At 46.8% G+C, this 21551-nt stretch overlaps 1 long non-coding RNA gene across 1 annotated transcript; it reads right to left on the bottom strand.

Annotated features, from left to right (window-relative positions):
• Nucleotides 1–680: 680 nt before the first annotated feature.
• C330020E22Rik (RIKEN cDNA C330020E22 gene) lies at nucleotides 681–17048 on the bottom strand. The gene is made up of 3 exons (NR_151530.1): nucleotides 16802–17048; nucleotides 5738–5781; nucleotides 681–5652 (listed from the first exon to the last, which is right to left on the bottom strand). It is a non-coding gene; the product is annotated as an RIKEN cDNA C330020E22 gene (long non-coding RNA).
• Nucleotides 17049–21551: the final 4503 nt, after the last annotated feature.

Raw genomic sequence — 21551 nt, 5'->3', positions numbered from 1 at the left:
AAATGAGATTGTCAGGATGGTGCAGCAGCTAAAGGTATTTGCCTGATGACCTGGGTTCCATCCCAGGCCAGCAAGAAACTGTTTTTCAAAGGTCAGACTTAGATGCTGGGCATGGTGGCACAAACCTTAGCCCCAGCACTCAGGCGGCAGAGGTGGGTAGATCTCTGTGAGTTGGAGGCCATCTTAGTCTCCAGAGTGAGACTTCGTCTCAAAAAGCAAACATTAAAGTGGGGGCTGGAGAGAAAGCTCAGCTGTTAAGAACACTGATTGCTCTGCCAGAGGACAGAGGTTTGGTGCCCAGCACCTACATAGTGGCTCACAATCATCTCCAGCTTCAGGTTCAGGGGATCTCATTCCATTTGCTCTCCCTGAGCTCCAGCCACTCACATGGCACACATGCACACCAGCAGGAAAAAACTCAGACCCATAAAATAAGTAATCTTTTAAAAAGATCAAAGTGGATGACTCCTGACAAAGGGCATCTGAGACAGACCTCTAGCTTACACACACACATACACACACACACACCTTTAGCTTACAAACACACACACGTGCACATGCACACATGCACAAAGATGCATATACATATGTATGTACTCACACACATACACTTATGCACACATACATACTGTCTTAGTTAGGTTTTCATTGCTGTGAACAGACACCATGACCAAGGCAACTCTCATAAAGACAACATTTAATTGGGGCTGGCTTACACATTCAGAGGTTTAGTTCACTACCATCAAGGCAGGAACATGGCAGCATCCAGGCAGGCATGGTGCAGGAGAAGCTGAGAGTTCTACATATTCATCTGAAGGCTGCTAGTGGAAGACTGACTTCTAGGCAGCTAGGGTGAGGGTATTAAGCCCATTTTCACTGTGACACACCCACTCCAATAAGGCCACACCTCTTAATAGTGCCACTTCCTGGGCCAAGCAAGTACAAACCATCACAAATACATGTATACATGCACACACATATGCACAAATACATTCATACACATGTACACACACACACATATATACATACACACACATATACATATTTTACTTTATCTATTTATTGCTTTGTTTTGAGAGGTCGTCTCTCATACCATGCAACTCTGGTTAGCCTGGAACTCACAGAGCTCTTCATACCTTTGCCTCCTGATGCTGGGATTAAAGGCATACAACAGCATATCCCATCCCACTCTAATTGTGTGTGTGTGTGTATATACATACATACATACATACGTGTATGTGTATGTGCCTATATACACACATAAACATGTTTGTTGAGACAGGAGGTCTCTTGGCTAAACTACAACTCACTTTGTAGACCTGGCTGTCCTCCAACTCACAGAGATCCACTCTGCCTCCTGAGTGCTGGCATGAAGGCTTGTGTCACTATTCCAGTTCCTAATGTCTGGCCATATTTTAAAAGAAAAAAAATGAAGCTTAAGAGCTGGCTGAGGGGCTGGAGAGATGGCTCAGAGGTTAAGAGCACTGACTACTCTTCCCGAGGTCCTGAGTTCAATTCCCAGCAACCACATGGTGGTTCACAACCATCTGTAATGAGATCCGATGCCCTGTTCTGGTGTGTCTGAAGACAGCTAAAGTGGATAGCAACAGTGTAGTCATATATATAAAGTAAATGAATCTTTTGAAAAAGAGTTAGCTGAGACAGGAAAGTGCTTGCCTTGCAAGCATAAAGAGCTGAGTTCAGCCTCCAGAAGCCCTGAGATGGCTGGGCATGGTAAGGCTCATGATCCTAGCCCTGTGAAGGCAGACACGGGAGGACACCTCGGCCTTGCTAGGTAGACAGGCTGGCTTAACAATGAGATCCAGGCTAATGGGAAAGTCTGTCTCGAAGGAGGTGGAGAACGCTCCCGAGGATGAAACCTGAGGCTGTCCTCTGGACTCTTCACAATGTACACATGCACACCCATGTGCAAATTCACCTGCACACCTGCATGCACATATACACACATAAATACACATGCATTTTAAATGTTAAATAATGAAATACCAATAGTCTAATGATATGTATTTAACATATTCAAAATACTATCATTTGAGCATGTATCAAAAGTTTAAAAATGAGTAAGAAGATATTTCAGGTTCCTTTCTTTTAAAAAATTGCTTATTTTTATTATATATGTGAGTGTATGCCTCTATGTCTGTGTGCTATGTATGTGTACTCCTGCTGAGACCAGAAGAGGGCATGGAATACCCAGAAAATGGAGTTATAGATGATTGAGCCACCACGTGGGTGTAGGGAACTGATCTCAAGTCCTCTGGAAGAGTGACCAGTGCTCTTAACTGCTGAGCCATTTCTCTAGGCCCTGGATTTTGTTGTTGTTGTTGTTGTCTTAGGAATTCAATGTTTATTTATACATTCATGGCATCCCCAGTTGCAGTCACATTGCCTGTGCTGCCGAGGTTGTCTCATGGAGAGAGAGGATAGAGCTGGATTCTGGTCTGAAGGAAAAATCAGGCCAAAAGTCTCCAGCCCCAAGAAACCATCATCAAATAAATATGAAAAGAATCTTTCTGCTGAGTAGAATATACTCCCTAATGTGATCACACTTTAAGGTCAGTAAAGAGTTATACAAACATGCATTCTCTGGCACCACCTTCAAAGGTGGCCGCACCCTCTCTCCTGGCTCTCTGAGAGCTCCCTTGAAAGACTTTTCAAGTTTCTCTTGCTCTGGCCTTTCCCCACTTCCTTATCGCCTCTGCTCACTTGTCCTCTGCTGAAAGTTTACATCTCCTTGTTTGTTTGTTTGTTTGTTTGTTTTGTACTTCTCTTCAGTCCCAAGAGAGTCTTCTCATGGCACCGCATGTTCTACATTGAAACCAGCACCACAAAAGATGAGATGGTCTTTTTCTTCGTTTGTTTTTCGAGACAGGGTTTCTCTGTAAAGCCCTGGCTGTCCTGGAACTCACTCTGTAGACCAGGCTGGCCTCGAACTCAGAAATCCACCTGCCTCTGCCTCCCAAGTGCTGGGATTAAAGGCGTGCACCCCCCCATCCCCACCCCCGGCTGAGATGGTCTTTGTTGTTGGTTTTTTTGGGTTTTTTCGAGACAGGGTTTCTCTGTGTAGCCCTGGCTGTCCTGGAACTCACTCTGTAAACCAGGCTGGCCTCGAACTCAGAAATCCACCTGTCTCTACCGAGATGGTCTTTTAATTGTCGTAAAATGTTCATGTGTGGCATTTTGGGGCGTTCCCCGAAATTACCTCCACTCTTGTTTCCCTCTCCCCCAAAGTGGATCAGAAACCAGCCCTGAAAAGTACATCAAGAAGCAGGAACCATCGTCCTTCGTTCCATAGCTGGCTGAGCGGATGCACAGTGAACACATGGTCGTCTGCTTGGCTAGGAAAGTCAACGCAGAATTGCAGCGACCAGGTTGGATCGCGTCAAAAAAGGAGTCCCGCTGACAGACCGCAGTGCACTCTATAGGATCTGCTTCAAATAAACCTAAGTCCTGGGTTTCAAACAGTTTGGGACTCTCCACTTCAGTTACCCAGGAAAATATTTGCGATATTTCAGCTGTCTTCCTTAGCTTATTTTCTCGTTTCCAAATGCTCGAGTCTTTCACCGGCCCCGGCTGGGTGAAACCCTGGGTGAATCCCTTGGTCCCCGGCTACAGGCTGGTGATGTGATGACTTAGGTTATTAGCTGCCTGGGACAAGAAGGTGGTCCCCACTTCTGAGCTGTGCCCCCATTCACACAAGCGCCAGGGTCGCTGTAGGCCGGGCGAGGGCTCCCCTGAAGACAGCTTCCTGTCTTCTGCCGGCTTCCTCCTCTGCCCCTTTCTCCCTAACCAAACCCCGTACACACTGGCAGGATCATGTCTTACCCACTGTGTAGTAAGCCCCCAACACTGGCCTTCCTACTGGTGTTTACTGGGCACTTCTGGGGTTTTATCTGGTTTGTATCTGGAGGCAGGAGTCAAGGGGAAGACAGACCACAGGAGTCAATGCTCTCCGTCCACCATCTGGGGCTCTAGGACCACACTCAGGTCTTCAGAATTAGTATTAGGTGTCCATACCCACTGAGCTGCCTTGCTGGCTCCAATTTTGTTGTTTGGTTTTTTTTTTGTTTTGTTTGTTTTTTTGAGATAGGGTCTCACTGTGCTGGCCTGGAGCTTGCTATATAGATGAGGCTGGCCTCAAACTACAGTAACCTGCCTACCTCTGCCAGTGCTGAGATTAAAGCCTCTTAGTTTTTGATGACTGAGTTCTTGAAGGCCATGCTGGCCTTGAACTTGATATGTAACTAAGGACGAGCTTGAAATATACATGCATGTAGTATGTATGTATGTATGTATGTATGTATGTATGTATTTCTTCCACCATTGAGGTCTGGGATTACAACAAAACCCACATTTCAATCCCCAGGACCTAACTAGTGAGGAAGGAAAGAACTGACCCCACAAATTGCAAATTGTCCTCTGATCTCTGTGTGTGCACTGCACACACACACACACACACACACACACACACACACACACACAGTTTGAATATAATAATTTTTAAATGGTTTAAGTGAGGTCTGGAGAGATGGCTCAGTGGTTCTGAGAGCTTGCAGTACCAGCAAAAGGACCAGAGTTTAGTTTTCAGAGACCTTGTGAAAACAGGTCTGTAAAGCACCTATGTACACAATGAGGATTTCTGAGGCTAGCTAGGAGAGAGGGGGTGGGGAAAGAGAGAAAGAGAGAGAGAGAGAGAGAGAGAGAAGCGTACTCCTGGTCAGCGATAGATGATGTGTCAGAGAAAACAAGCAGAGGTGATAGAGGAACCCCAATACCCTAGAGCACTGACCCCATCTCCCAACGCCCACAACACATCTATCTACATACACCACACACATCACCACCTGCATCACCATAAGCCTGCTGACAGGAAACGGCTGTACATTCTATGTTATGAAGTTTATAGCACGGTGGGAGTCGAGTAAAGCCCAGGTTACCAGCAGGTGACTGAAATCACCACCAAGGCTGAGCCAAGTCCGGCTCCGGGGAAAGTTGAAGGGAGGGGAGGGAGGGAGGGTTTCCCTCTGCCAGCCTCTCCTCCAGGACTTACAAGGCCAAGGAATCACACAGCTCGGGGTATGCAAGCACACACTTACAGCCAGTGGGAGGGACCCACAGTGAGCTGCGGTGCATGCAAGCCCTTCCCTGTGGCTATTCACATGCTCCGTTAACTCATCTCCAGTGAGCTAACTGGCACTCTGAAAACCTTCCCATACAACAGAGGCCCGCACTTTTTCTTTTCCATAAAGGGCCAGGTAATAAATGCCCAGGGGGCTGGGTGTACCCTGTGTTGTAACCCACTCAGCCCTGACATAATTGCACAGAAGTCACATAGGTAACATACAATAGAGCAGCTATGGTTGATGTCTTAGTTCATCTTCATTGCCGTCTTGATCTTTGGGTGTGTCTAGGAGGGTGTCGCCATCCCACAGACCGGTCCTGGCCTGAGTCAGGAAGACAATGGCAGAGCTGAGCACTGGATTCCTCTTTCTCTGCTTCCGGATGCAGCCACAGTCTCACCAGCTGCTTCAGTGCCTCCTGCTGCCCTGCCTGCCCACCAGGGTGAACTGCATCTCTTCCAACTGTGAGGCAAAGTAGACCCTTCTTCCCCCAGTTAGTGTTGTTGGTCAGGCACTGGGTCAGAGAGAGAAAAAAGCCACTGACAGAGCTGTGTTCCCATAGGTTGGTTTTTCAAAGCAAAATCTGAATCCATAGATACCTTTCAGTTGCCACAGAAATATTCTTCTGTTGGTTGCTTTCAACCTACAAAAGATGTAAAAAGAGAACAATGTTAGAGAGACTGGGTTGAGCCATGGTCTGTAATTTGCCAACCCTTGGCTTACAATAACCAACACTGGCATAAATTTCCTGTTGGCTCTTTCTCTTCTCTCCTCTCCTCTCCTCTCCTCTCCTCTCCTCTCCTCTCCTCTCCTCTCCCTCTTCTCTTTCCTCTCCTTTCCTCTCCTCTTCTCTTCTTTGTTTTTAGTATTTAGTTAGTTAGTTTTTGTTTCTTTGAGACAGGGTTTCTCTGTGTAGCCCTGGCTGGCCTGGAACTCACTTTGTAGACCAGGCTGGTCTCAAACTCAGAAATCCACCTGCCTCTGCCTCTCAAGTGCTGGGATGAAAAGTATGTGCCACCTCCCCAGCAATCTTTTGGGTTTTTTTTTTGTTTTGTTTTGTTTTGTTTTTTCATTTACTTACTTACGTGTGTGTGTGTGTGTGTGTGTGTGTGTGTCTGTCTGTCTGTCTGTCTGTCTGTCTGTCTGTGTACCCAAGGAGGTTAGAGAGATGTCAGCTCCCTGAAGCTAGAGTATTGAGCAGTTGTAAGCTACCGGATTTGGGTGCTGGGAATTGAATTAGGGTTTTCTGCAGGAGCAATAATGTGCTCGTAATTGCTGAGCCATTCTTCAACCCTTGCTTGAAGCCTGGGTTTACATTCAGTGCTAGATCCTTCTGTCTCATCCTCTGGGGTGCTGGCATCACACACCTGAGCCACCATAACTTCTCACAGGCGATTCTTACTCTGTTATACGCTTGTGATTTCAGGTCAGATTCTGTGTCTCTCTTGACCCAGGCTGTGCTGTGGAAGTCACCTCCACCTGGGTCATCTCCCTATTACATCTTGTAGAATGTTTTTGTTTCCCATAGGGCATCCCACCGTCCTCCAAACACTGGCATGAATGGAGATAAATCTGGATCAAAATCCTGGTAAAGAAGCAAAATCATAGTTCAGGGCACGTGGGATGGCGATACCAGGTGGGCATAAGAACTGATTGAGTGGAGTGTACTCAAACTCTGGAAATCCGAGAGATCCGAGACAGTAGGCGTGGAGCTGCCCTCTCCCAGCCTCCATCACCTGCTCTAGAACTCATAACCACGACCACCAACTGAGAGGACCACATTACACTTGTATAATGTATAGTGACTACCTTGCATAGCACTTGGAGTTCTCCACGCTGATGGGGTGTCCAGATAGCCTTAGCCTTCAGCCAATCCCCTCCTGAATAGTCTCATGCTCTTCCCCCTAAAAGTATACAATCCCTGGCTCACATCCACCCCCAGTAAAGCAATATTAGCCAGCAAGGATCATGTCAGAGAGCTGCTTCATTAAAGATTGCCACAGGGAAGGCCTTTGCTTAAACAAGCTGCGACCTACGACTTCCAAAGAAGGCCTTTCTCTTCTGCCCCTCTGGGTCTTGGCACTCGCTCCCAATGGACCAGATCCTGTTTGTCTTGGGCTCTGCTTTCCCTCTCTTGCCTGGCATACAGATGCCCTGAGGGGAGATGTGGACCTCAGACCCCTGTCCCTGATCTCCTCTCTGAGCTGGTAAATTGGCAGTATCCAGACACTGCCAGCAAAGAGAGGCAGAACCTGGGACCTGCGATGAGCCCGGGTACCACATAATAGCAGTAATTAGGTTTAGGGTAACTGTTGTGAGCTGCTAACACTGCTTAGTAGGAGGAGGGTGAAGTTTGCTCCACCCACTTGTCCTTCCTGCCCCTCCCCCCACCTGCAGATGATCTGGAAGGGAATGGAGGGGGTGCTCCAGTGTAGAGAGGCAGATGGTTAACTAAAAGGAGGGATTCCACGGTGAGGCTTTCATGGTGTTATGATCCGCAATGGAAGGGGACTTTCCAGAATGTAGACTTTTTGGAATCACTGTAAGTAACCCCTCACCCATGGTCCCATTAATAATCCCAATAAACTCCTTTTTGAACCACATTGTACTTCAGTGGACTTGTTTCTTTGGTCTGTTGGTAGCCTATCAGGAACTGACTTGTTAACATCTGGGGGTGGGGGTGGGGGGCAAATCACATTATAGCAGAGAGGAAAGGCAAGAGGGATGATGGGACTCTCCATGGTGCATCTTCATTCTTCTGCTCAGGACAAGCATGCTGTCATTGCTTATGACGTCACTGGATCCAGTATCATACACCAAGCCTGAAGAGTGGACAGGGAACATATTTCATCCACAAGCAGGCCTTAAAAGATACATGGCAGGGTCGGGCATGGTGGTGCACATCTTTAATCCCAGCACTTGGGAGGCAGAGGCAGGCAGATTTCTGAGTTCGAGGCCAGCCTGGTCTACAGAGTGAATTCCAGGACAGCCAAGGCTACACAGAGAAACCCTGTCTCAAAAAACCAAAACCAAACAAACAAACAAACAAAAAGACACATAGCAAGCTGTGGGCATGCTGTTAATCTCAGCACTTTGGAGGCAGAGGCGAGTGGATCTCTAAGAGTTCCAGGCCAGCCTGGCCTATAGGGTGAGTCTACAATAGCCAGGGCTACACAGGGAAATCCTGTCTAGAAGAACAAAACAAACAAAACGAAAAGTCACTTGGCAAAGCTGGAGGGAAGTCCACATTCTGACACATGTCATTTCTCAACAAGCCTTAGGACAGTCGTAGTCAAGTGTGCTTTGAAGGATGATCTGTGTCTGTGGTCTGCGAGAAGTATGGAAAGGAAATGCAAACATGTTTATACAATTGATATAAACATGGGAGGTTGACTTCACAAATGGATTCTTAATGTTCTATTTCTGGAAAAAAGAGTGTTGCTCTGTGTGTCTCTGTGTGTGTGTGTGTGTGTGTGTGTGTGTGTGTGTATACAAATGACCAAGCAGGCCAGAGAGGGCGTCAGATCCCGTGGAACTGGACTAACAGGCCCCTGTGGGCAGCTGGATGTGAATTCTGGGAATGGAACCCCAGTTCTCTGCAAGAGGAGCACAAGCACTTTCTCCAGCACCTGGTGTCACAGTTTTGACAGGAGGGAGCCCTAAATCTGTTTTGGTGAGATGGCCGCTTTCTCATCAGTGAGTCTGCCAATCTTTATTGTCAACATGGCAGAACTTAGACTTAATTTAGGAGATTGAGCTGGACATGGTGGCACACGCCTTTAATCCCAGCACTCGGGAGGCAGAGGCAGGCGGATTTCTGAGTTTGAGGCCAGCCTGGTCTACAGAGTGAGTTCCAGGACAGCCAGGGCTACACAGAGAAACCCTGTCTCGAAAAACCAAACAAACAAACAAACAAACAAACAAACAAACAGGCAGGAGAACCTAGCCAGTAGGCAGCGATTCTTGATGTTCTCCACTTCAGTTCAGGCCTCCAGGTTCATGCCCTGGCTTCCCTTCACAATCAACTATAAGCTGTAAACCGCGGAACCCTTCCCTGTCCTGGCAACTCACTCGCATGCTTTTGGCAGAGACCTCAGTTCATCTCCTCAGGGCTTCTTCAGGATTCCCCCAGTGTAACTTATTCAAGACGGAAAAGTACAAGCCGGAAGCTGCTTTATCTTGGCGACCAAGTCTTTAAAGCCACACACCATTATTTCTACTTTAGTTTATTTTAAGAAGCAAGTCACTAGGTCTAGCCCACACCCACGTCAGCAGTCTTCAGCGGCTCGATTCTTCCCCTTCAGGAGAGCATGCCAAACTATTTATGGGCATTTAGACGTCATCGCACCTATCTCTGCTCTCACCTTGACCTACAGACTGGAGATGGGGATATTGGGATCAGTATTTTGCCGCAGAACCATTCTTAGAAATTCTTAGAAAACAAGCCACTATAAACTATTTCGCCAGGGGCGGTGGTGGCACACGCCTTTAATCCCAGCACTTGGGAGGCAGAGGCAGGTAGATTTCTGAGTTCCAGGCCAGCCTGGTCTACAAAGTGAGTTCCATCCAGGGCAGCCAGGGATATACAGAGAAACCCTGTCTCGAAAAACAAAAAAACCAAAAACAAACCTATTTCTTCTGTGTACTAATTAAAGATGTCCTTTTTATCCTCATGGCTTCTATGAGTGCTTTAACTTGTTTTATTTGTTTTGGTTTGTTTTTTTTGTTTTTTAATGTATTCTAGCTAGGTGGTGGTGGTGCATGCCTTTAATCCCAGTAACTGTGAGCTCCAAGCTAGCCTGGTCTACAGAATGAGTTCCAGGACAGTCAGAGTGACACAGAGAAACCCTGTCTTGAAAACAAAAAACCTATGTAAATGGATGTTTTTCCTACCTGTCTTTACTCACACCTCATGTGCCTGATGCCCAAGTAGGTCAGAGAGGAGTTGGATCCCCTGGGACTGGAGTTATGGACAGGTGTGAGCTGCCATGTGGGTGCTGGGAATTGAACCTGAGTCCTCTGAAGAGCAGCCAGTATTTTTAACCACTGAGTCATCTCTTCAGCCTGCTAAACATGTCTTTAAAATCCTTTTGTCTACATCACTGTCTAACAACCACTCTCTCTCCTCACCTGGAATTATGTTAGAACATAGTCCCTAATTCCTACGTATTTCCCGTTAAGAGACAGCACCTTCAGGAGATGGCTCAGTGGTTAAGAGCACTGACTGCTCTTCCAAGTGGTCCTGAGTTCAAATCCCAGCCACCACATGGTGGCTCACAACCATCTGTAATGAGCTCTGACTCCCTCTTCTGGAGTGTCGGAAGACAGCTACAGTGTACTTATGGATAATCAATCAATCAATCAATCAATCTTTAAAAAAAAAAAGATACAGCAACTTCCGCCTCAATGTGCTTTGATCGATTATGGCACAGCAAAGTAACACAACTCCTGCTAGTGTGTACATGCTTCTGCAGCTGATACCAACTTCTCAAGGACTACCCTGTCTCAATTTTAGCCTTGGCTGTCCTGGGATTGACCAGGGTGTCCTCTAACTCTCCAAGACCCTCCCGCGTCTGCCTCCCGAGAGCTGTGATTAAAGCAGGTCTGTGTGTTGTCCCCGTCTTAGTCTTAAATTTAGAAGTGAAGTAACCTCCAGATAATTTCAGTTTCCATCAACTTCCCCCAGCCGGCAAGTCCGACATCGTGGAATGGAAGACAAGCCATCCCTGCTGATAGCCTGCTACATTCCTAACTCACAGGATCCATGCACAAAATAAACGAGATTTAACGTCATAACATCAAGTTTCAGTTGGTTTACTACAGTGAGAAGAAAGGCAGCATCCTCTTTACAAGCAAATCTCTCAAGAGTAGCTTATTCCGGAGACCTCTATCGATGTCTCTTTGTCTTTCTCTCTCAGGGTCTCATATTGATCTTGGTACAAAGGGACCCTGGTAAGGAGTTTCTCCAGTCTGGGCTGGGACTCTCATGTTGCCTGGAAACATGATTGGGGGCGGGGCAAAGAAGCCACAGAAGAGACAAAACCTTAGCTGTCCAAGGACTCTAGCTTTTGACAGCTGATGGCTGGATGACACTGGGCTGGAAAAGCAGCAGCAGGCAGCCTGGGAAGACCGCCATAGCAACCAGAACCAAAGGTAACTTTGGACAGTCTCTGATTGGTCCCACTTCTAACTTAACCAGCGCCAATTCATTAGGGCCTGCTTAAGACCTCAGAAATTTGGACATTCCCACAGCCTCTAGACAGACCAGGAGGGCTCTGTTTGGAGGCAGGGGTAGGAAGATGATTAGGAGGTGTGGTCTTCTTGGAGGAGGTGTATCACTGGGGGCTGGCTTTTAGGTTTTGGTTTGGTTTGGTTTGGTTTGGTTTTTGTTTTTTTTCGAGACAGGGTTTCTCTGTGCAGACCAGGCTGGCCTCAAACTCAGAAATCCACCTGCCTCTGCCTCCCAAGTGCTGGGATTACAGGCATGCGCCATCACTGCCCAGGTGGCTTTTAGGTTTTAAAAGATGGTCAACATTTTCAAACTGTCTTTGTCTCTCTGCCTCCTGCTTGGAGGATCAAGATGTGAGCTCTCAACTGTTCCTGCTACCATGACTTTGCTCCACCTTGTAAACTCTAACCCTCTGAAACTGTAAGCCAATGTAAAGCTTCCTTCCTTCCTTCCTTCCTTCCTTCCTTCCTTTCTTTCCTTCCTTCCTTCCTTTCCTCTCCCCTCTTCTTCCTCCTCCTCCTCCTCCTTTTTATTTATTAAACAATCTTTTTTTTTTTTTTTTTTGATTTATTTATTTATTTATTTATTTATTATATGTAAGTACACTGCAGCTGTCCTCAGACACTCCAGAAGAGGGCGTCAGATCATGTTACAGATGGTTGTGAGCCACCATGTGGTTGCTGGGATTTGAACTTCGGACTTTCGGAAGAGCAGTCAGGTGCTCTTACCCACTGAGCCATTTCACCAGCCCCCCCCCCCTTTTGTTTTTTGAGACAGAGTTTCTCTATGTAGCCCTGTTTGTCCTGGAATTCTCTCTGCAGACCAGGCTGGTCTCTGCCTCCTGAGTATTGGAGTTAAAGGCATGTGCCACCATACCCGGCTGAAAAGCTTTCTCTTTTAAGTTGTCCAGGTCGGGGCTGGTGAGATGGCTCAGTGGGTTAGAGCACCCGACTGCTCTTCCGAAGGTGCAGAGTTCAAATCCCAGCAACCACATGGTGGCTCACAACCATCCGTAACAAGATCTGACCCCCTCTTCTGGAGTGTCTGAAGACAGCTACAATGTACTTACATATAATAAATAAATAAATAAATCTTTAAGTTGTCCAGGTCATGGTGTTTATGACAGTAGTAGAAAAGTAACTAAGACAGTCACACAGCATGGTTCTTGGAGGGCAGGGCATCCAGGGGCATGGAAGCTTTGTGTGCCTTCCCTGTAACTTGCCTTAGCTATCTCTCTATTCTCATTCACACCCTTGAAAATCTTTATGATAAACCAGAGAACTTGGGTGTTTCCCCCAGTGGCTTGTGGGGAGCTTGTTTTAGAACCAGGTCAGAAGTTCGAGTAAAATGACCTTGTGCTTGCAATTGGCATCTGGAGGGAGCAGTCTTGGACCTAATCCCTCACCCTGGGGGATCTGATATCACGACCATGTAGATAGCATCAGAGACACCTTTACAGCCAATGGATCTGATGCTACCCAACTGCTTCCTTCCATAGCTGCCCAGTTCCTAGAAGTCTTCTGTGTCAATTGGTGGCTGCAGGTACAGAAATGGAGCTCTATTCCTGTGTGCTCAGACCATCACTAACTTTCAAGCTTGATAACGCTCTCTGAGATCAGTAATCCTCAGGAGGTTGTTATCACTAGCAGACAGCGTCCCTGAGACCCGATGTCTCGGCAACACTAACTGCCACTGTCCAATTCTACCTTCTTGACTTAAAGTCTACAGCTTCGGGACTGGAGAGATGGCTCAGAGGTTAAGAGCACTGACTGATCTTCCAGAGGGCCTGAGTTCAATTCCCAGCAACCACATGGTGGCTCACAACCATCTGTAATGAGATCTGACGCCCTCTTCGGATGTGTCTGAAGAAGTGTACTCATACACATAAAATGAATAATTCTTAAAAAAAAAAGTCTACAGCTTCAGTGACTATCATCCCATGTCTGCCCCTCCCCCAGTCTCTTCTCAGATTCACTTGCAATTTCATCTTCTTCTGTCTATTAGATGAAGGACTCGACATATACATGAAATAAATAAATAAATAAAAATAAAATTAAAAAAAAAAAAAGCAAAAGCTGGGTGGTAGTGGTGCACACCTTTAATCCCAGCACTTGGGAGGCAGAGACAGGTGGATCTCTGAGTTCGAGGCCAGCCTGGTCTACAAAGTGAGTTCCAGGACAGCCAGAGCTACACAGAGAAACTCTGTCTCGAAAAACAACACAAAACAAAACAAACAAACAAAAAGTCCCAGACAAGAGGGGTGGCACATGTCCACATGTCTGTAATCCTAGCACTTATGAAGCCATGGCAGGGAGGGGATTCAAGGTTAGTACGGCTACATGGGGAGATCCACTACAAAACAAAACCGCCTACCTTAATATGCTTTCTATTGCTGCGATAAACACCATGGTTAAAAGCAACTTGGAGAGGAAAGGTTTCACTTGGCTTCCGTGTCCTGATCACCGCCCATCACTGACGGAAGCCAGGGCAGGATTTCAAACAAGGAAGTAACTTGGAAGCAGGAACATTACTTATTGCCTCGATCCCCATGGCTTGCCCAGCTTACCTTCTTCCTCAGACTATGCTCACCTGCTCAGGGGTGGCACTGCCCACAGTGACCCGGGTCCTCCCACATTGACCGTCAATCAAGAAAATGCCCCCACAGACTGCGTATACAGTTCAATCCGATGGAGGTGTCTTCTCAACTGAACTTCCTCTTCCCATAAGAACCCGGTTTGTGCCAAGGAAACAAAAGAGCAAACCAAACCAAACCAAACCAAACTCCAGCTTGATCCCTTCAGAAAAGTCCTTGAGCACACAGGTAAGCACTGCAGACGCCAGGAACGCTAAACTCGCAGGTGTCCTTCAAAGGAGCACTATGTTCAATTTGCCCTTCTCCTAGAATGCTGGGAATGGATGTAGTTTACAAGCTGTTGGTCCTGGGCTGTCAAATGACAGCCTGTATCTCCCAGAAACTATGTTTCACTTGTCCTAGCCCCTCTCCCTTTCACACCTTGAGCTGAGCATTACTTTTTTTTTTTTTTAAGATTTATTTATTTATTTATTATATGTAAGTACACTGTAGCTGTCTTCCGACACTCCAGAAGAGGGCATCCAATCTCATTACAGATGGTTGTGAGCCACCATGTGGTTGCTGGGATTTGAACTCAGGACCTTCTGAAGAGCAGTCAGTGCTCTTACCTGCTGAGCCATCTCTCCAGACCCTGAGCGTTACTTCTAGGCTGTAAAACTCATCTTTGAGAGATGTCATTTTTTGCTTTGCTTTACAACAGCCAAAGTGACTTCTCTGTTATCGCAGGGCCAGGCCAAGTCCTGGCTCCCAGATGGATCATGTTTGCTTCTGTCTTTCTCCCTAGACCCTTGAGCATTGTTTCTAAATCAACAGGAACGCTTTGGGCTGGAGAGATGGCTCAGGGGTTAAGAGCACTGACTGCTCTTCCAGAGGTCCTGAGTCCAATTCCCGCAACCAAATGGTGACTCACAACCATCTGTAATGGGGTCTGATGCCCTCTTTTGGTGTGTCTGAAGACAGCTACAGTGTGCTCACATACATAAAAAAATAATATTAAAAAAAATCTCATGGACAACAAAGCCATATGTACTTTATAAAGAACTTCAGTGTCAGCACGTCTTAAGCTTTGTCGTCTTCTAGGAAATGAGTTCATGGTTATCAGAAAGCTTCTTCCAAATTTGCACTGTGCTAAAATAAACAAACTGGTGGTCAGGCTCTGGAAGTCTTGGCTCAGCGCTGGTTTCCTAGACTGGGCTGAATTGAGTTTCACCCTTCCCTCCCCCAGCTTGTCTCCCTGCTGGTTGTAAAGCAGAGGACACTCCCTCCCTCCTCCCTAGATCCAAACTCTCTCCACTCGGTTCAGATTCTCCCTCCCCCCTCCCTAGATCCAAACTCTCTCCTCTCGGTTCAGATTCTCGCTACCCAAATGAATGATTTCATTCAGATCTATATAACACAGCTGACAAATTGTGTTTCAAGAGCTAGGGTCTCATAGAATCCAGGCTGGCCTTGAATGGAGGTGGCTCCTACAGGGCAGTAGTAACCTCTCTCTAGGTTCTGCCTCAGTTCCAGCCTTCAGGCTCCTGCCCTGGGTTTCAAAGGTGGCCTGAGATTGGTCCTTGTGAGCCAAAAGAACACTTTCCTTCCCAATTTGCTTTTTGAGACCTTCTAAGCAGTAGAGTTAAAGGCTTGTGTTACCAACAGCTGTCGATGACTAATATTTATCTCAAACAACTTACTTATTAAGATTCTAACTTAAGGGGCTGGTGAGATGGCTCAGTGGGTAAGAGCACCCGACTGCTCTTCCAAAGGTCCAAAGTTCAAATCCCAGCAACCACATGGTGGCTCACAACCACCCGTAATGAGATCTGATGCTCTCTTCTGGTGTATCTGAAGACAACTACAGTGTACTTTCATATAATAAATAAATAAATCTTTAAAAAAAAAAAAAAGATTCTAACTTAAGCAGAAATGAATTTATATTAGAAGTTCACAGGAAGAGTTCAAACACAAGGATGGAAGGCAGCCAGGAACAATAGCCAAAGTCATAGCATAACTGTCCCAGAGAGGACACCAACACTGCTCTTGGCAACCAGGGACTGCCAGCCAGCACAAGAGCATTGGACCGAGGTGATGGTGATACCATTCCAGGCATGGTCCCATGGCACCCGGAGCTACTGCTGTAACTGTCGCTGCTGCTGGGAAAGGGTCCTCTGTGGTTCTTGGGTATTGGTGTTGTAACTCCCTCTTCAAAGTGGTACATCTGATTGTCAAAGTGTACACAATGGCCTTTGTATCTGCAAGGAATTCTGGGAAATCGAGCCATTGGTATTTTCATATTCTATTGCAGAAGGTAGGCTCTACTTCCTACCAGTTAACCACAAGGTAAAGAATTCTCAAAATTATGGGTTTTGGAGGACATGCAAACAGAGAGGATGAAGATGTCCTTCTGTATGACACACATAAGGAAAGGATGAAGATGTCTGCCTCTAGCACAGAGATACCTCATTTTCAGCATCTCCAAGCTGGTTTTTATTGTCTTTATGACTCTCTTGATTCCACCAAACTAAAACTAAACAAACAGACAACATAAACTGGTCTTCTAAGCTCCTCCTTTTCTTTCTTTCTTTTCTTTTTCTTTTTTTTTTTTTTGACAGTCCCGATAGGCTGGTACTATCTATGTAGATCAAGCTGTCCTGAACCCACAGTGGTTCTGGCTACCTCTGCCTCCCAGGTACTGGGATTGAAGATGTGTGTCACTGTTGTGTGACAAAAACTCTTCCTGGGGAACACAGCATACTCCTCTCTACCCACCCAGATAGGAAACCCATGACAGGCTAAAGTACAGAAACCACCAGAGTCCAGCTTGGTGAAACAATGAACTTCATTGGGGTTACTTACAGGAATGTGGGTGATGGGCTACTTACAGCAGCAGAAATGACTGAAAGGCACCATCCAACAGGAGTGAAAGCTCACAGGAGCTGGGAAAGCAGGAGCCCACTGCAGCCTTCAGGCACCATCCAGGCCCAGCCAGCAGGAGTGACAGCCTGCAGGCTGGAGAGAGTCCTTTCCCTGGTACCTCCACTGAACTACATCTCTTCAGGACAGCTCTTCTGCTCTGAGTCTGTAAAGCTCAGCTCTGCTTCCTGCAGCAGGGAGGGACTTGGGGAATCTGTCCAGTTTCAGGGAGTTCTTGAAGTTATTTTTCTGTTGCTTGACTCCCTGAGGGATGGAATGTTTTAATCCCAGAGGGACAGTTACACAACCACCATCATGCCTGACTCTTGTTTTTGTGTTTTTTTTCAAGAGAAGATTTCTCTGTGTAACAGCCCTGGCTGTGCTGGAACTCGCTCTGTAGACTAGGCTGGCCTGGAACGCAGAGAGGACCGAGACAGGCTGACTCCATGACAGGCTTCAAACTGGTAGTTGTGGAGACTAGACCTAAATTTCTAGGCCTGGGCAAGACTGTTCAAGTCGGTTACTAAATAAAAAAAAATAATAATAATAATACCAGGCCCGGGGCAGCCAATCAGAAGCTGCCTCTCCATCGGAAGCCGCCGTACCACGTGACCACCGCAAGAGCAAAGAGTCAGGAACAGTTTCCAGGCTCCCCAGCAACAGTTTCCAGGCTCCCCCAACAGTTCTGGGAAGTCTCCAGAGCCCTAGCCAATCCCAAAGACACCCATACTCCTAGAGATCGAGCCAACCAATCAAGATAAAGGTCATCCCCCCCCCCCCCAGGAATTCTAATCTGCTTTAAATTGTGCCTGTGCGCTCACATGGGTGTCTCCATCTTGGTAAATGGTAGACCCCTGCATGCTGGACTTCTGCAGAATAAAAAAACAAAACAAAACTCTTTGCTTTTGCACACGCTAGCTATTTGAGTCTCCAGTATCATTATTCTGCTAATCACGGATCCTTGCAAGAGATCCTCCTGCTTCTGCCTCTTGAGAGCTGGATTATTGCCCTACTGGGCTAAGAGTTTTTATTCACTACTGTCTTTCTGTCTGTCTGTCTGTCTGTCTGTCTGTGTTTTTTTCGAGATAGGGTTTCTCTGTGTAGCCCTGGCTGTCCTGGAACTCACTTTGTAGACCAGGCTGGCCTCGAACTCAGAAATCCACCTGCCTCTGCTGGGATTAAAGGCATGCACCACCACGCCCGGCTTCACTATTGTATTTCAAGAGACAACAAGAAACACCTTGCACTTAGTAGGTTGATAAATTATTCTCTGCTGATGAAATCAGCCAATCCCAGCTAAATCATACAAAGGCAGGTTTATTGAGGGGGCAGCTCTTGGGTGGGTTCACTGGTCCCAAGGAATGAGACAGGGAAGTCACCATAGGGAGGGAGACAGAGGGGACGGGGAAGAGAAAGAGAAAATTCGGAAGTCCGCAGGGAGAGAGAAAATGTGGAGAAGGCAGGGAGCAAGAGGAGACCAAAATGTCTGCATCATGTAGGGAGGGGCTTCTGGGGGAGGGGCAGCGCAGCCTCTGTGCTGGAAAGTTCAGGGCAGAGGGCGGGGTGGGCCAGCTGTGCCTGTAACAGGTAGCGAAGGAGGGATGCTGGGAGCTTCTGGGAGCAGCACCAGGTTCACTTTGGTATGCTAAGTGTGCATCTCAGACTCTTGTCCCAGATCTGAAACCCAACCCAACCGTAGGTGTTGAATAAATTTCTGTAAAGTTGGAAAGAGATGAGGGAGAGATGGCTTCGTGGTTAAGAGCCCTGGTTGCTCTCACAGGGACCGTGGTTTGGGCCCTGAGGTGGCTCATGAATATCCTAACTCCAGTCCCAGGGGATCGAATACCCTCTCTGTTCTTCACCACTGGCAGCAGGCACATTCAAGGTCCACAGATATACAGGCCAGAAAAAAACATTCATGAACATAAAATTTAAAAAAAAAAAACAAACTTAAAACTTGGAATGAATTCTCCTCTGTAAGAATATGAACTAGGGAGAATTTTAAGAATGAAAAACAACGATCTACAACAGCGAGAAAGACCAAAGAAGTACTGGAAGAGGGGGTGGCTGAATAGCGTGGGAGCTACTGAAGTTAGCAGGGTGAAGATAAAAGAAACTCCATTTCTTCTTCCTTGCAATCCAGTTCATGGCCAGCCTTATGTTCCCTTCTGGAACACGGTTATCGAACTTGTTCTGTGTTTGTTCATCTATTTTTGAGGAAAGGGCCAGGTGGCGTTTAGCCCAGGCTAGCTTAGAATGCCCGGTCTTCCACCATGCCTAGCTCTGTTGACAGTTTTAATTCACTAACACTAAAATAAAACCTCTGGCTAGGCCTAGGGGCACACACCTCCCTCCCCAGCTCCTTGGGTGGTTGAAACACCAGGATAGGCTGAACTCAGAAGTTCCAAGACAGCAGGAAGAGGCGGGTAAAACCCTGTTCCAAAAACAAACCTTAGCTGGGCATGTTGGTGCACGCCTTTAATCCCAGCACTTGGGAGGCAGAGGCAGGTGGATTTCTGAGTTCAAGGCCAGGCTGGTCTACAAAGTGAGTTCCAGGACAGCCAGGGCTACACAGAGAAACTCTGTCTCGAAAAAAACCAAAACCAGCCAACCAACCAATCAAACAACAACAACAACAACAAAAAACCCCAAACCTTTTCCCCCCCAAACTGTTGAGATTTACTACTGTGTATGATTCGGTGGGGTATAGGAGAGCACAGTGGAAGCCCTCAGGAGTACAGGGCCTGCCACTTGTCCAGGGGACCACAAGTGAGGATACATTTGACCCTACAGCCAACAGGGATAAGGCACTTCTCAGCTACCACGTCTTCAAATTCATCAGCATTACATTTGGGGAAGCTCCACTTCCTTGAGATATGGATCTTCTGGTGGCCAGGAACTTGAACTTGGCTCCCTGTAGAGCCTCAGTCACATGGCCCTTATCTGAAAGCTTGGCGTAGAGGGACAGGGTGACCTGGCCAAAGTAAACCCTGGCCACTGTGCCCAGGGGCTTCCCAAAGGCATCCTGCACACCTGTCCGGGGCCTAGGTTGGGAGCAGACAAGAATAGCTGCTAAAGAATTGTTTCCAACTTCCCTTTAGACAACTGTGTAGGCAAAAGGCTCCTGCACACCGGGCCTCCACCGGGAAAGGGATCCTCCTGGTTGGCTTAGTTGTTTTGAGCTTAATCCTGGCTGAAAGAGAACAGCACAGAGAGACCTGCCTGCTCTCTGTGTGTGTGTGTGTCCCCCAGACAGGGTCTCCTATGTAGCTCTGCCTGTCCTGGAACTATGTAGACCAGGGTGGTCTCGAACTCAGAGCCTCCTGAGTTCTGGCATTACATGCATGTGCCACAACACCTGGTGTCCTAATGATTTTCTTTCTTTTTTTAAAAAAAGATTTATTTATTATATGTAAGTACACTGTAGTTGTCTTCAGACACACTAGAAGAGGGCGTCAGATCTCATTATGGATGGTTGTGAGCCACCATGTGGTTGCTGGGATTCGAACTCGGGACCTTTGGAAGAGCAGTCAGTGCTCTTAACCGCTGAGCCATCTCACCAGCCCTGTCCTAGTGATTTTCAAATAAGCACTGGTCTACCTTTCCTTCCATTATCTCCCATTACCTCAAAAGTCCAGGAAACGAATCTTAATCACAGAGCACCCCTGGGGTAAACAGGTGTGACATTAAGAAACTGTTAGGTGTCAAACCTGGGACAAATAGCTGGGGTGCCTAGTTAACATGTCAAAGCTGACCTGGCCACCAGGTTCTCCCAGCATCCCTCAGTCCAATACCTGTTACAGGGTCCTCTAGGCTGGCATATCCGGCCCCCTAGCTTGAATCCTCCAGTCCAGGGGGCTGAGCTATTCTTCCCTATATAATCCAACCATTTTGGCTCCCTACCCTCTTTGTAATTTGGGTCTCCTGCTGTACTTGGTTCTGCTGCTCTCTCTCCTCCCTCCCCCACCCCACATCACAGGGCACAGCTCAGTTCACTCTGTACTCTCCCAGATGTTCCTGCCTCTGGCTGTGCTCTCCCACATATCTATAATAAACTTTCTCCTCCACTATACCTAGGACCAGGCATGTCCCTTTCCTTTTTATTTCTCCTTTTTTTTTTTTTTTCATTCAGAAATGACTGTATTGTATTCTCAGAGAGAATGATGTTCGAATACATAGTTACTTAGTGAGGAGATCGGAGAAATAGGACCCTGATGGGCTTGACTGAGGCTTGGGAGAGGAACGCCTCAAAATATTAAACGCATGCTTTGAGACTTTGAATCTTCTCCCCCATTCCGCATTACTTGACAATCAGCGTGAAGAAGTAGAAAACTAATTTAGTTTGTGGAATTTAAGCAGTATGAAAATTCAGCGGTTTACTATTTTAGGAAATGTATCACCTGATATTTGTGTGCCATAAATATTAGGGTCACGTCAGAAGAGAAACTTGATTTTACGACCAATTTTTATATTTGAAAACACGAAACACTGTTTTGTACTAGTTTTATATAAAGAATCACGGCCTCTTAATCTCAGCCCCTCCGGGCTTGCCTCTTCAAAGGGCTTGATGGGGACCTACAGAGGTTTCTAAAAGGCTATAACTGAAATTAAGTGCTTCGTCAAAGGGCGATTTTGTGGAACTCTCTCCCATTTTACGTCGCTAAACTTAAGTACAATAATGTCACATGTATAC

The sequence above is a fragment of the Mus musculus genome, chromosome 4 (genome assembly GCF_000001635.26).
Source record: "Mus musculus strain C57BL/6J chromosome 4, GRCm38.p6 C57BL/6J".
NCBI lineage: Eukaryota > Metazoa > Chordata > Mammalia > Rodentia > Muridae > Mus > Mus musculus.
The sequence above is the reverse complement of the archived record's forward strand: the minus strand, read 5'-3'. Positions and strand labels throughout refer to the sequence as shown.